The following is a 15,699-nucleotide window of genomic DNA, read 5'->3' as shown; positions in this document are numbered from 1 at the left end:
GGTCCAGCCATCCCCACAGAGCATTAGCTACCATCCATGAGTCAGTGTAGAGATAGAGCCTTGGCCACTTCTCTCGTTCAGCAATATCCAAAGCCAGCTGGACAGCTTTAAGCTCTGCGACCTGACTCGAGCCACCTTCTCCCTCGGTAGCTTGTGCAACTCGTCGTGTGGGGCTCCATACAGCAGCTTTCCATTTCCGGTTGGCACCTACAATTCGGCAGGAACCGTCGGTGAAAAGGGCATATCGTCTCTCACTCTCCGATAGCTCGTTATATGGTGGGGCTTCCTCGGCCCGTGTCACTTGCTCCTCCTCTTCTTAAGAGGATAATCCAAAGGTCTCACCTTCAGGCCAGTTTGTTATGATTTCCATGATCCCAGGGCGATTCAGGTTTCCAATACGGACGCGCTGCGTGATCAGGGCGATCCATTTGCTCCACGTGGTGTCGGTGGCGTGATGTGTGGTAGGAACCTTTCCCTTGAACATCCACCCCAGCACCGGTAGTCGAGGTGCCAGAAGCAGCTGTGCTTCAGTACCAATCACCTCTGAGGCAGCTTGGACTCCTTCATAGGCGGCTAATATTTCCTTCTCTGTGGGAGTGTAGTTGGCTTCGGATCCTCTGTAGCTTCGGCTCCAGAATCCCAGTGGTCGTCCCCGAGTCTCACCCGGCACCTTCTGCCAAAGGCTCCATGACAGACCGTGGCTCCCGGCTGCAGAGTAAAGCACATTCTTCACCTCTGATCCCGTCCTGACTGGGCCAAGGGCTACCGCATGAGCGATTTCCTGCTTGATCTGGGTGAAAGCTTGCTGCTGTTCTTGGCCCCAGTGGAAATCGTTCTTCTTGCGGCTAACCAGGTAGAGAGGGCTCACGATTTGGCTATACTCGGGAATGTGCATCCTCCAGAAGCCTATGGCACCTAGGAAAGCTTGTGTTTCCTTTTTGTTGGTCGGTGGAGACATTGCAGTGATCTTATTGATGACTTTGGTGGGAATCTGATGCCGTCCATCTTGCCACTTCACTCCCAGAAACTGGATCTCTCTGGCAGGTCCCTTGACTTTGCTCGTCTTGATGGCGAAGCCGGCATTCAGGAGAATCTGAACGATCTTCTCTCCCTTCTCAAAGACTTCTGTTGCAGTGTTTCCCCACACGATAATGTCGTCAATGTATTGCAGGTGTTCTGGAGCCTCACCCTTTTCCAGTGCAGCTTGGATCAGTCCATGGCAAATGGTGGGACTGTGCTTCCACCCCTGGGGCAGTCGGTTCCAGGTGTACTGCATGCCCCTCCAGGTGAAGGCAAACTGAGGCCTGCATTCTGCTGCCAGAGGAATGGAGAAAAAGGCATTTGCAATATCAATGGTCGCATACCATTTTGCTGCCTTGGATTCCAGCTCATACTGAAGCTCCAACATGTCTGGTACGGCAGCGCTCAGTGGTGGTGTGACTTCATTCAGGCCACGGTAATCCACTGTCAGTCTCCATTCTCCGCTGGACTTACGCACGGGCCATATAGGGCTATTAAAGGGTGAATGAGCCTTGCTTACCACCCCTTGGCTCTCCAGCTCACGAATCATCTTATGGATGGGGACCACAGAGTCTCTGTCGGTGCGATATTGCCGATGGTGCACTGTTGCTCGGGCGATCGGCACCTGTTGTTCTTCAACTTTCAGTAGTCCCACAGCAGAGGGGTCGTCTGAGAGTCCAGGCAAGGTACTCAGTTGTCTGATGCCTTCTGTCTCTAGAGCAGCTATGCCAAAAACCCAGCGGTATCCTTTTGGGTCTTTGAAATACCCATTTCTGAGATAGTCTATGCCCAAAATGCATGGGGCCTCTGGACCAGTCACAATGGGGTGTTTCTGCCATTCTTTCCCAGTTAGACTTACTTCAGCTTCCAGTACAGTCAGCTCCTGGGATCCTCCTGTCACCCCAGAAATGGAAATGGGTTCCGCTCCCACATACCTTGATGGCATCAGAGTACACTGAGCACCGGTATCAACCAGAGCCGTATATTTTTGTGGGTCAGATGTTCCAGGCCATCGGATCCACACAGTCCAGTAAATCTGATTGTCCCTTTCCTCTACCTGGCTAGAGGCAGGGCCCCCCTATTCCTGGTCATGGCATACATTGCTCTCTTCTTGTAAATATGTTTCTGAGGTTCCTTCAAGAGGATCAGTCATATCATCATTCCTGTACCGTCTGGAGTTCTGTGCACGAGAGACCGGAGCAACATTGATTCTAGATGGGCTCTTTGTGGTAGGTGTTTCTCTTTTCAGTTCACGCACCCGGGCTGCTAAGGAGGAGGTGGGTTTTCCATCCCACTTCCTCATGTCTTCTCCATGCTCCCGAAGAAAAGACCAGAGGTTACCTCGTGGTGTGTATCCTCTCTCCCTGGCTGGGGAACACCTGCTCCTAATGGCAGAGACTCTCATTGGCTCTGGTTGGATATGGCAAATTTCTTCCTTAAGTTCTTTTTTCAGTTTCTGATGGCCTTCTTCAATCAAGTTCCGGACTTGCTCAGCCAGTCTTGTTTCCACAGACGAGACATGGGTACGAACTGGGGCAGTGACAGTGTCCTCGTAAATTCTTAGTTTATTAGCCAAGACACCTACCCTGTCCTCACCTTCCCTCCATTGCAGTGTTGCCAGGTAACGTGAGTACATCTCGGGTCCAAGCCGTGCAAATCTCAACCACATCCGTGATGTGCACTGGACACCATCTGGGTTTTTAGGAAATCTCTCATCTTCTGAAAAAATGATTTCCAACACAGCCAATTCCCTCAGGCATCGGATACCTTGTTCTATTGTGTTCCATTTTCCTTGGTGCACTTGGAGGTCTTCTTTACAAAGGTATCTATCCTTCACACTTGTTAGCAGTCGCTGCCAGAGGCTGAGAGGTTCTTGGCTTTTCCCAATCCCCTGGTCAATGACCACATCCCGGGACAACGATCCCAGTTGCCTGGCCTCACTTCCATCCAGAATGGTGTCATTGGCTGCAGCGTCCCAGATGCGGAGCAGCCAGGTCAGGATGGACTCGTTGGTCTGGCGGGTGAATTCCCTTCGCAGGTCACGCAGCTCACCCAGAGGTAGAGAGCGAGTGATGATTTCTGGCTCTGTCTCTTCTGCTGATTGTGAAGGTCCTGCTGCACCCTCATCAGTCACTATGCGGACTGATTTGGTCCTTGATTTCTTCTTCTGAACGGGGGCAACTGCTACTGGTTTAGGCTGTTCCGGTTCAGTGATGGTTTGTGTGGAGATGCTGATGGCACCCTTAGTCCCTTTCTCCTCTGAAACAGTCTGCATAGATGTGGACACTGTTGCCTCACTTTTGGCTTCTTTCTCCTCTGTGAGGGTCTGTGTAGATGAGGACACTGTTGCCTTGCCTTTGGTTCCTTTCGCCTCTGTGACACTCTGTGTAGACACTGATATTGTTGCTCTGCTTCTTTTTCCCTCTTCCTCCAGAACACGCTGTATCACACTAGGTAGTGTAAGCATGGTGCGGGCCGTGCAGAGAAGACAAAGCAGGACTAACAACAACATCATGCTGTCCTTGGCATCCAGAGGGTATTCCATATTTTCAAAAACTGCTGTGTCATGCCTGAAAAGCTGGAAAAAATCATTCTTCACCCCTCCCCACAGGGGCTGGGTGAGATTGTTGAGGCCCCAGATGTAGCCTCCTAGACCAGAACAAGAAAACAAAAGTGGGTGTATATTCTGAATAATGTTCATTGCCTCGGAGTTTATCAAGCAATGGACATAATAGACCACTAAAGCAATTTTAGTACCATACCCTGGTCTACGCAGGAGCATTAAGACTGGCAGATAGTACCCCAAATGGGGAAAAATATAGTGAGATAGATATAAGACACATGTAAGCATGTTGAGCATCATAGCGAACAGGTGTCTTCTTCAATACAAAATTGTAATTCTGACTTTTCTCAGTGCCTTGTGCCCGACGATGGGCGCCAAAAAATGTAGTAGTTTGAAGGCAAAACAAATGAGAGGCTCCAAGTCAGAGATACAATTTAATAGGAAAAAAGGAAAGAAAGTAAACTAGAATAGATGCAATAATACAAAAGACCACTGACAGAGTCAGAATACAACCTGAGCGTAGTGATGGAAGCAGTCTAGATGAGGTGGTCTTCCTGAAGCAGTGATCCTGTAGAAAGGTCTGGTAGCTCGGGTCCTCTGGGAATCCAGTGGGTAAGCACCGCTCTGGTGTTCAGAGTCTCAGCTTATATCCAGGCTGGAATGCTTGGTTTCTCCCTCTGGGCGGAGCATCTCACAATGGGATGGTGAGTCATGTGATAAGGCCTGATGGGCCCATTAAGAGGAGGTAGTCCAGGAGGGGGTTATCTGTCAGCTGTGCAGCAAAGGTGCTGATGGGCCCATTAACAGAAGATAAGCCAGAGTGGAGGAGGCAGGGAGCACTGCCTCACCTGGTTTCAACAGTTCATGAAGATGGTGATAGAATATACTTCAACCCAGGACAGACCCCCAAAACCACATGGGGATCCCCCAAAACTACCCGGGGACCCCCTCAGCCCTCTGAACTCCCCAAACCACAAGGTCCCTGCATGGAGATGGGAGTCCCTGGGGGCTGTTGGGGGTCCCTGGAAGGGTTTTGGGGTTCCTGACAAATGACACGGAGAAGGGAAATTTTCAGTTGCCCTTAAGGTGCCGTATGGAGCTTAAAGACTAACTGGCAAAAACGATGAAAGGATGTCAAGGTACGCACAGTGGATCACAAGCATAGCTGAAGCCAGTGGAGAAATAGGTAATGAGGAATGTAGTGGGGTTTTTGTCCTCATGTACCAAGAAGGAACAGTGCATGCCCAAGGAACACATTTAAGAAAAGGTCACCTGTCATATGGAAGCATTCCGTGAATATGACCACCAGAGACCCCCATTCGTGCTCCCTCCAGGACCATACCCTGTTGTGAATTCTCACCACACACATCAGATTAAAGGAAAAATCCTTCAGTCTGTCCTGCGCAGATAAAGAATGCCTGCTTCCTAACGCTTCAGATTGGGTTACAAAGTTTATTTTCCAGCCAATTTTGGTGTCATTCCCTTGGACGGGCTTACGGATCAATGGGGCGCTGAGAGAGTCCTGTCAGGGTTTGGGGGTCCCTGGGAGGGCTTGGTGATTCCAGGGGAGATTTAGGGGGTCCATGGGGGAGATTGGGGGTCTCTGTCAGCGGGAACCCAGCTGCCACTTTAACCACCCCAAGGAACTCCCAAACCACACGGGGACCCTCCTCGACCGCCAAATGTCCTCTAGGACGCCCAGAAGCACACCAACCTCCCCCGACCATAAACCCCGACCAGGGGGTCCCGAACAACCTCTCCGGGACCCTCAAAACCACCCCAGTAACCCCCAAAACTCCCTGGGTATCTCTCGGCGCCCACAGACGCGCAGTCCCCGCCAGGGACCCCCACATACACCCCCAGGACTCTCTCAGTGCCTCCAGAGCCCCCGCAGCCCTCCGGGAGTCCCCAGAGCCCTCCCAGGGACTCGCCCCGCCCCCCCCCGCGCTCGGCGCCGCCGTTTCCCGCCTTCCCCCGCCCCCGCCTCCCATTGGCCGCAGGGCCCGCCCGTCCTCCCCCTTAACCAATCAGCGCCCGAGCTCGGAGCGCCGGGGCGAAACCGAAGGAGAGAGTGGGCGATGGAGCGGGTGAGGCCTGAGGGGTCCGCTGGGGGAGGGCTTGGGGGATACCAGAGCGGAATTTGGGGGGGTCAGGGGGGACCCCGCGTGACTCCCCGCATTCCCCCCGCAGAGGCTCAGCCTGGAGCAGCGAACGGAGCTTCTGGTGCAAAGGAGGTGGGAGAGCAGCCCGGCCTCAAATGCCCCTCGGGATCCCCAAGTGCCCCCTGGGGACCCCAATCTGCTCCCCCATTCCCTGAGTGTTGTCCCGGACTCCAAGTGCTCCCCTTGCGCCCAAATGCTACCCCCGACCCCTAAATGCCTCCCAGTTCACTCCCTTGCCCCGTGTTCCCCAAGAGCGCCTCGGGGACCCCCAACAGCCGATCCCAGGTGATGCCCCGGATCCCCCATTCTGCCCATTAGTGCGTCCCGCAGCCCCTCACATTCCTCCCGAGACCACCAGCCCCGAGGGGGGGCAGGGCAGGGTCAGCATTTCGGGGGTCCTCGCCCCTCCCCCAACACTCTCCTTCCCCCCAGCCAGGCCCTGCTCAGGCCCCGCCTTCACGGGCCAGAGACGGCGAAGCTTCTGCTTGGCTCCGCCCCCTGCGCCTCCATCCTAGATGACCCCCTCGTCCAATGGCGCTTGAGGCGGTGCCGAGGGGAGGAGCCAGCTCTGGACACGCCCCTGATGGGCAGGGCCCTGCTGGGCTCTGCTGCTCCCCAGGATGCCCTGCCGGGAGTGCCACGGGAGATGTCACATGATCCCCCCGGGGCCTTGCATGGAGTGGTGCCCTTGGAGTCACGTGACCCCCCTGAGGTTCCATGGCTAATCACGAGACACTTCTGCAAGCACCAGGGGACGTCCTCACCCCAGGCTGCCTCCCAGGAACCCTGTAGGCAGGAGCCATGTTGGAGGTCACATGACACCCACGAGATCCTCTGGCCAATGAGGAGCAGCTCTCCGTATACCCTGCAGGGGGCACTACACTCACAGTCACGTGACTCCCACGAGGCCGCCTGGGAAATCAGCAGCAGTGTCTGTGCATCTCTGCACCAGAGGGCGCCACCCTGCGGGAAACGAGAGTCCCATGTCCCTTTGCGGCAGGAGCCATTCTGTGGGCCACATGATCGCCTCGGGGCTCTGCGGTGTGCCCTAGATTGGCAGGCATGTGACTCCCAGGGTGCCCTGCGGCCGGCAAGGTTGGCGCTTCCTGTGCCCCTGGGCCAGGGAGGGCGGGGCTTGAGGTCACGTGACCCCCTGATGCCCCACAACCAATCAGGAGCAGTGCTCGTGATGGCCTACAGGGGATGCCCTTGCAGCAGCCACTGGGTGAGGCACCGGAGGAGGAGGAGGCGGCCTTGTGGGCCATGGGGTCACTTGTGGGCAAGAGAGTCACTTGAGGGCAAGGGAGTCACTTGAGGGTCATGGGGCCACTTGAGGGCTGGGGGGCACTTGGGGGTCATGGGGTCACTTGTGGGCAAGGGAGTCACTTGAGGGCCGGGGGCACTTGAGGGTCATGGGGTCACTTGAGGGCTGGGGGGCACTTGGGGGTCATGGGGTCACTTGTGGGCAAGTGAGTCACTTGAGGGCTGGGGGCACTTGAGGGTCATGGGGTCACTTTTTAGCAAGGGAGTCACTTGAGGGCTGGGGGGCACTTGAGGGTCATGGGGTCACCTGCAGCAGGAGGGTGCTTGAGGTTCATGGGGTCACTTGAGGGCTAGTGGGCATTTGTGGGTCAGAGGGGTCACTGGTTGGGCTGGATGAACCCTTGCGGGCCAGAGGGGTCACTGCTGGGGCTGGAGGTGCCCTCATGGGCCACGGTGGCCAGTTGTGGATCAGGGGTCCCTTGAGGGGCTGAGGGGGCACTTGTAGGTTGGGGAGGCACTTCTGGCTCAGGAAATCCCGTGTGGAGCTGGGGGAACACTCGTGGAACTGCCACTCCCTGGAAAATGCAGGACCCCCAGCCCCTCTGCGTGACCCCCTCCTCTGGATGCTGCGATGCCACCGCCGGGCCATAAGGGGACACCTTAGGTAGGACACCCCTGCCCCCAGATTTCAGGAGTCTGCCCCTGCACCTCCCCCAAATGCCCCTAATCCCCCCTTTGCTCTCCCTTTCCCCACCCTAGGGCCATTGAGACCCTCCTGGAATGCCCACCTGGGCACCCTCAACCCATGGTGGGGCCAATAAAGCAGTGACACCCCAAAATTGCACCAGGGAGGTATGGAGACCTCCAAAATCCCCTCCCTTACCTCCCCCACCTTTGGGATTGCCCCCAGTCCCTTCTCCCCCCATATGTCCTCAAGAACATTTGGGGGGTTCTGAGGGCTCCAAAGAGGGCGTTGGTGGGGTGCTGGGTGTCTCTAGGGGGTACATGAGGGTGTGTGGGGTGTTTGGAGGGGCTCTGAGGCTGCAGAAGGCGTTTGGGGGTTGTACGGGGAGTGGTGGGAATTGGGAGTGGTTGAGGGGGGCACTGCGTGTCTATAGGGGGTCCAGAAGAGGTCTAGGGGATTTTTGGGGGTGGGGGGACTCTAGGGGTGTTGGGGGAGACCTGTGGAAGATGTTGGGGGTCCAGGAAGGGAATTGGGGGACCCTTGGTCTTTGGGGGGGTCTTTAACGATCTGGGGGTGTGTGGGATGTTTTGGCGGACCCAGGACAGGGTTGGGGGAGGGTGTCTGGGGGGACTAGGAAGTGCATAGCGGCGCTGTCTTGGTTTAGGAAGACAGGTATCTGCTAGGTAAAATTACAATCAGAGGCTCTTTGGCAAAGATTTGGGAAATAGGAATAGCAGTTCTTTACTAGTATGTAATACAAAGCAAACAAACACAAAAAAAAACTCCCCCCCCCACCAAACAACTACAGCATTAATGACAAACGACAACAGTACCAAGAACCTTGAGGGCTTTGTTTCACAAAACCCAGCGCAGTTTGGTTTCGGTGTCCGTGCAGGATCCTCAGAGCACCAAGCTGGAACAGTGGAAAAGTCCCGGGCTGGTCGCTGGGATGGCAGGGTGTCCCGGCAGGCAGGGGCAGGATGTCCCGGCAGGGCAGGGGGTGCAGGGTCACGCTGCAGCAAGAGGAGCAGCGCCGAAGAAAGCCGAAGGAGAGGCAGGGCCTGGACCAGCTCCCCGCGGGTGGCTGGGAAAACTCCGGATTCAGGCCGAACCGGTGATAGTAGATTTCCCAGGACTGGATCCCTTTGGCCACAGTGAAACTCCTCCAGCCAGCAACAGCCGTTCTCCCCTCCGCGTGCTTTTCGGCAGCTGAGCTCCTCCAGGAGCGGCAGACACGCGTCTCCCCGAACGCCGGAAGCAGAAAAAGCACACAGCTGCCTCAAGCTTTGTCTTTTACCTGCGTTATCTCCCCCTTCCACCTTTTGTCCACCTCTTTGTTTCAGTTAAGTACTCTCAAGTATCCAACACTTGATCTCCTTGGTAACTTGTGGGGAAAAAATTCTTTAGAGAAAGAAGGAACAAACCTAACCCCCAACAGGCGCCTGGAGGGGTTATTGGGCATTTCAGGGTGGGGAACCCCCAGACCCGTGGGGGCGGGGCTCACCTGTGTTCTTCACCTTCACGGCCGCCGGGTGGTTCTGGTGTCCCCCTGAACCCCAAAAGTCCCTCAGGCCTCCCGCCGCCCATTGGCCGCTTGTTCCACGCCAGTTTACTCGCTGCTGGACTACAACTCCCGGGAGACCGCGGGGTCCCGCAGAACGTCGTCAGCGCCGGGAGTGCGGTTCCCGGCATGCCCCGCGGCCCCTGAGAGCCCTTTCGGAGCCGGGACTGTTCCCTGAGTGCCGTCCCAGCTGCTCCCCAAGTGCTTCCCTAAACCGTGCGTGCCCCCCGGGGCCCCATAAGTACCCCCAGTTTCTCTCTCCTGACACTCAAGTGCCCCTCAGGATCCCTAAGTCCGCCCTCCCCGCCCCCCTTCCCCGTCCCCTCCTTGCCCTCAAAATGCCCCGTGTGTCTCCTCGGACCCCCAAGTGGTCTCCAACTGCCTCCCGACCCCTAAGTGCCCCTCCAGACCCTTTAGTGATCCTGCGAGCACCCCCTAACTGCCCCCCAAGCGCCCCTCAAGTGTCTTCTGGGAATTGGTGTGATGACGACGATGTAGAGAAAGACCCTGACCCTATCGCAGTATCAGCAACAGCCTTTAATTAAAATTTGAATCAAAGCTGCAATTGCTGACGTGGGGGGTGGACAAGCCCCCCCCCCCCCCCCCCCCCTTCGTGTGGCTCCCGTGTCCCCTCTTGGAGCCAGGGAAACTGCAGGAAAAACATTCCTGCATGTTGCACACATCTAAAATTTCATGGGAATTGGGAAGTCTGTGTGGTGAGCTTCCCTGACAGGTGGAGATCAAATCCTGTCAGGTGCAGAAGAGGTGGGGAGGACTTTGGGGACTGGAAGTATACATTCCTATAGCCCTTCAAAAACCCCAGAGACTCCCCCTCCATCCCCTACAGACTCCCCACTAGATCTCAAATACCCTTAGAGTCCCCTCAAAATGCTCCATAGCCCCGCCCCCCCCCTCCCCAACCCTCAGGACCCTCCCAAACCTCCCTCTAAAGCCTCCTGAGGCCATCTAAACACATAAATCTGCCCGAATCCACAGCACTCCCCCACACCCCCCAAAAGGAGCTACCCCAGGTGGCCACAACTAGTCATGGACTGCCTGAGCCACTTTTTGGACTGATACCTATGTAGCTATAAATATAATAGAGAATAAAATATAATATAGAAAGGGGCCTTCAGGAGAGCTGGGGAGGGTCTTTGTCAGGGGACAGGATGGAGGATGAGGGTTTTCACCTCCCAGAGGACAGGGTTAGATGGGATACCAGAAAGAAATTCCTGCCTGTGAGGGTGCTGAGACCCTGGCACAGGTTGTCCAGAGAAGCTGCAGCTGCTCCATCCCTGAAAGTGTCCAAGGCCAGGTTGGACAGGCTTGGAGCAACCTGGGATAGTGGAAGATGTCCTTGTCCATGGCAGGTGATGGATCAAGATGACCTTTGAAGGGCCTTCCCACCAAAACCAGCCTGGGATTCTAAAAGTGGGGGAGGTTTGGGGTGGGTGACCTTGGCTGACCCCAGGTGTCCCCCCAGGCTGCTCCATCACTCACACTTCAAAGAGGTAGGAGGAGAAAACGTGATGCAAAAGCTCCTAGGGGAGATGGGTAGTGGGGGTGTGAGTTCCTCAGAAACTGCTCCAGGTCGTTTTCCATGCAGTGAGTCCCTCAGGTGGAGGCACTTGGGGCACAGAGGCAACTCCTGCCTCACTCTCTTCTCCAGGGCTGCAGGGGAATCTGCACTGGCACCTGCAGCACCTGGGGAGCTACTCAGGGAGGAGGGACAACAGCAATGAAAGGGACTTGGGACCAAAGGAGGCATCAGCAGAGCAAGAAATATTTCCCAAGCTCTAGCTAGTGTCAGGTGAACTCAAATGGGAGATCAGGTGGGTTTGGTTTGAACCAGAAAGTGAATTTAAGAGTAAATCATGGATTTACTCCTGTGTCATGGAATTCTCTGGAACATGGATTTGCTGCTTTAAAATGTTATTTTACTTTCCATAATTTGTCCAGGCTGTGTTATGCTAGACGTCAATGTTTCACCTTTCATAAATAAAGAGATGATGATGCTACTTATTTAGGCTTCTTGAAGCACATCTGCAAGGCAGGTACTTTCTTCTCAGGACTTCAACTTGTGCAGGATTTACCCTTCCATTGGTCATAGTTTTCCTTTGCTGGGCTACTCCCAGTGACCATCGCCAAGTCCTACAAGACCAAAGCCTTGATTGCACCAAAATAAAATTTAACTGTGAATGTTACTTTTCTCAAGGATTTTAAGGTTTATAAATCCCCTGTTCTGAAGTGATATGGGGTGTGGCAGGAAAGACTTAGAGAGTTTAGAGATAAAAGCAGCATTTTTCTGAAAATATTCCCCCTGCAGCCCCCCCTGGGGCTAGCTCTGGAGAGGCTTTGGAGGAATATCTCCGAAGGGACAAGACAGAAGATCCAAAAGAGGCTCTTATCCCCAGATTATTCCAAGGCGTTTATTCCTCGAAGGGGTCCAGGGGCATCAAGAGAGAGAACAAAAGTATTACAGGGGTCTTATCTAGTCTCCTATTTTGGGAGGGTCCTGGCATTCAGCCAATTAGGTGTGGACATGTAAGGAGGAAATTCCAGAAGGGTCAAAAGGCGAAAGACCATTCCCCTAAATGGTTACAACATTTTTCATGTTTTTTATGAAAAATAAAATACTTTCACTCAGACATGGCAGATTCTCTCCTGGAAGCTGCTGCAGGTTTGGGGAGGCAATGTGGGGACATCCAGCAGGTCCTGACACCTCATTTTTCCTTAAGTGAGGATTTTGAAAAGGAAAAGGATCAGGAAACTTTAGGAGCTGAGGAAAACTACCCAAAACGTGGTTGCTGAGGCCCTTGCCTGTGTTTTGGGCAGTGAAAGAATAGTTGGGGTTGGAAGGGCCTCTGGAGATCAACCAGGAAAATATCCTCGTCTGGCACAATCTCCTCACCTCAAAATGTTTGGGGTTTGGGAGGTGAAACCTAGTTTGTGTCCCTGAAGGGATGGATGGAGTTTTCTCCAGGTTTGAGTTTGGAAGAAACAGAACTGTGATTGTTGCATTACTCTCAGCTGGTTTTTCTGTCTCCCAGCCCTGTGGGACATGGCAGGACAGGTGAGGCTCCTCCCTGCCCACCTTTCCCACCTGCTGAGTCCTTCCAAAGGGCTGCCAAGGGAGCCTGGACCCACGTCACTCCCCTCATTCATCCAGGAACTGTCCTGTCGTGGAAGGCAATCAGATCAGTTCTGTGATGTAATTTTATGGAGTCCAGTGGGAAACCTTCTCCCTGCCATCCTTGCTGTTTATCTCATGCTCCTCTTCCTGCTTTATTCTGTTGGTCTGTCCTGCTCCCTGTGCCATCATTCCTCCCTGTAACCGTCAGAATTTTCTTTCCACCAATTGTCCGTATTCCATCATCACTTGTGAGTTGCTCCTGCTTTCACAGAATCAGAAAATCAGTTTGATTGGAAGTGACCAGTGGGGTCATCTGGTCCAACCTCCCTGCTCAGGCAGGATCATCCTGGGGCATATGGCACAGGATTGCATCCAGACCTACAGTCCCCTGTAGATCCAGATGAGGTTCAGTGTACACAGGTGGAAGTTCCTACTGAGGTGCCACCACCGTATACCAGCTCATTGGCAGTGATGTCATGGGAAGAAGGAGAACAAAGAGTGGATAATTTGGTTACCAAACTCTGGCAATATGAAGAAAGTATCTTTTTCACCCTATGGGCCTGCATCTGTGGAAGGGACCTCCAGCAATTTAAAGGAGACTACCAGCAACTTAAGAAGTGCCCCGTGCCCCACCAGTACAGACCAGTGTCTATAGGGAGCAAGCGCCCCCTGCTTAAGAGAGAGGGGGCACATCATGAGGTAACTTGTGGTTTTACCTGCCTGACCATGGTGAAGACATGAGGGAGTGGGATGGAAAACCCACCTCTGCCTTGGCAGCACAGGTATGTGAGTTGAGAGGGAAAACTAATCACCACAGAAAACTCTTCAAGGAAAAATGCCGCTCCGTTTCCACTGGGCAAGTCCTCAGGCAGAATTGAAGGGCTGATGTTACTTCTGACCCTCTGTAAAGGACCTCCAGCTCCTATTGACAAGAAGCGAGCAACGAGTACCGTGATCAGAGCCAGACGGGCCCTGGCTCCAGCCAGGTGTGGGAGAAGGACAGTGGGGTCTATTGGACTGTGTGGATCCATGGCCTGGCACAGCAGAGCCACAGGAGCACAAGGCCACACTGGTGCACAATGTACCCTGATGCCATCATGCAAGGGCAGAATCCATCTCTGTTTCTGGGGTGACAGGGGGATCCCAACAGGGACTATACTGGAAGCTGAAGTGCTCCTGACTGGGCATGAGTGGCAGAAAAACTCCATTGTCAGTGGCCTTGAGGCTCCGTGTATCCTTGGCATAGATCACCTCAGAAGAGGTATTTCAGGGACCCAAAACAACATCAATGGGCTTTGGGAGAGCTGCTGTGGAGACAGAAGAAATTCAGATAGCTGAATCCCTTGCTTTGTCTTTCAGAGGACCCTTCTGCTGTGGGACTGCTGAGGGTTGAAGAACAGCAGGTACAACAGTGTCCTATTGGCAACATGACACTGGACTTCAGGACCCCGTTCATGAGCTGATCCATGATCTGGACAACTGGGCGTGCTCAGCAAGACTCACTAACCCTTCAATAGCCCTGCATGGCCCCTGCCTGAGTCCCATGGACAGTGGACACTGACAGTGGGCTGACAGTGAATGAAGCCACACCATCACGGAGTGCTGCCATGCTGGGCATGTTAGAACTTCAGTATGAGTGGGAGTCCAAGGCAGCAAAATGGTGCCGCCACAGACATTGCCAATGCATTCTTCTCCATTCCTCTGTCAGCAATTCCCAGCCTGGGGGCCCCTCTATGGGCCCCCAGCCCTGAGGCTCCCTCAATTGGGGCCTTAGCCTTCCTGTGGCCCCCTTCCCACACAAGTGGGCTTGGTGGCCATCTTGCTTAGTGCCACCCTCAGGTCCAGGGGTGTCGCAATGGGACACGCAATAAAGATACTTGACTCCAGTCAGAAGGCAGTAGAAATCAGAAGGCTTTATTTACAATTCATTCAGCCCTTTTATAACACGCTGTGCTAAGAAGGCACGTTATTGGTCCATAGGAGTAACCCCTCTCCCATTGGCTAAGTAACAGAAATAGCAAACAACCCCTGTTACAGGAAAGGAATATTGTTTGCACAAGGGGTTTTTTTGGGAAAAAGAAAACTTGAAAAGTTTCCCTTGTGAAGAGCTAGCTCTTCTCAAGCTCAGAAAATATCGAGTCCACACTGGGGGTTCCTGGTGAAGGGGGAGCAGGGGCTGACGATGGAGCTCAGTGCCCAGTCACATGGGGGGAATGTCCCACTTTCAGGGGGGTCTCAATCTTATGGGGAGGGAGTGTCCAGTCCAATGATGGGTCCCCTAATCCCGTGGGAGGAGGGGGTGTGTGTCCAAATCCCATGAGGAAGGTCTCAGTTCCAGGAAGATAAATCAGTTACATGTGAGGGTCTCAAGGCCATTAATTTGGTGGGGGGGGTGTCCCCAACCCAATCCCGTGCAGAGGGGCCCAGATCCCTGGGTAGGGGAATGTGTGAAGGGGAATGTGTATCCCCTGTCCCATCAGTGGGGCCCCAAAAATGAAGTGGAGGAAGGATGCTCTTGCCCCATCCTGTTTGCCACACTTTTGGGGCCCTCCCCTGCATTCAGGGTGTTCCCTCCCTCTATTTTTTGTATCCCAGAGGAACACAAGACCACTAGAGGGATGTCCCAGCTGGCCACGAAGAGTCCTGGCACCTCCTGCCACAGGGCACAAACACTGGGGGATGGGGGTTAGGGTGGGAACATGGGGAACACATGCAATACTGGGGACACATGGGAGACATGAGGACATTGTGGCATATGTGGAGGGACAGATGGGACATGAGGGACCTTGTGGACATATGTACATGAGGGAGATGAGGGGACATGGGGACACAGGGTGGCAGTACTGTGTCTATGGGGAGGGGCGGTGTTGGAAATTATGTAACTTCTAAAATTTTTAACTACCTTTAGTCAGGGGTTTTGTTCATCTTTGCCCAGGGGGAAAGGAACTTTCTTTTCAAAAGACTGTTTGCTGAGCAAGGCCTGATGAGCTTGATGTTTCAATGGACTGGTAGCTGCCAGAGGATGCTCAAGAGATAAATGACCATCAATGCCTGAACATCCTTCCTGGTGTGTCAGAGACACCTGGTCTGGGAAAAGATCGGTAAGAGAACAAAGAACAAGGACCTAATTAGCATTGGAGGCAAAGTGATCAATAACCAATAGGAAACCAAATACAAAGAACTGTGTAACTTGTGGCCAATGAAAATTGCACCAATGAATTTTTCTGGGTTTTGACTGTTTAAGTATGTGAAAAATCTAGTAAACAGCTGTGTGTGATGGAATGGTTTTCTCTGCACAACCCAAGCAATATA

General features: G+C 53.8%; 1 long non-coding RNA gene across 2 annotated transcripts; it reads left to right on the top strand.

Moving 5' to 3' along the window:
- Positions 1 to 5,634: 5,634 nt before the first annotated feature.
- LOC136302600 (uncharacterized) lies at positions 5,635 to 6,335 on the top strand. Of its 2 annotated transcripts, none has more exons than XR_010724093.1 (3): positions 5,635 to 5,670; positions 5,774 to 5,817; positions 6,178 to 6,335. It is a non-coding gene; the product is annotated as an uncharacterized lncRNA (long non-coding RNA). The 2 variants fall into 2 exon arrangements; XR_010724092.1 differs by having other exon boundaries at positions 5,637 to 5,670; positions 6,182 to 6,335.
- The last annotated feature ends 9,364 nt before the right edge of the window (positions 6,336 to 15,699 follow it).

This window comes from Chamaea fasciata, unplaced genomic scaffold (assembly GCF_029207755.1).
Source record: "Chamaea fasciata isolate MVZ Bird 193981 ecotype frontalis unplaced genomic scaffold, bChaFas1.0.hap1 SCAF_29, whole genome shotgun sequence".
NCBI classification, from domain to species: domain Eukaryota; kingdom Metazoa; phylum Chordata; class Aves; order Passeriformes; family Sylviidae; genus Chamaea; species Chamaea fasciata.
Note: the sequence above shows the minus strand (reverse complement) of the source record. Positions and strands in the feature narration are given on the sequence as shown.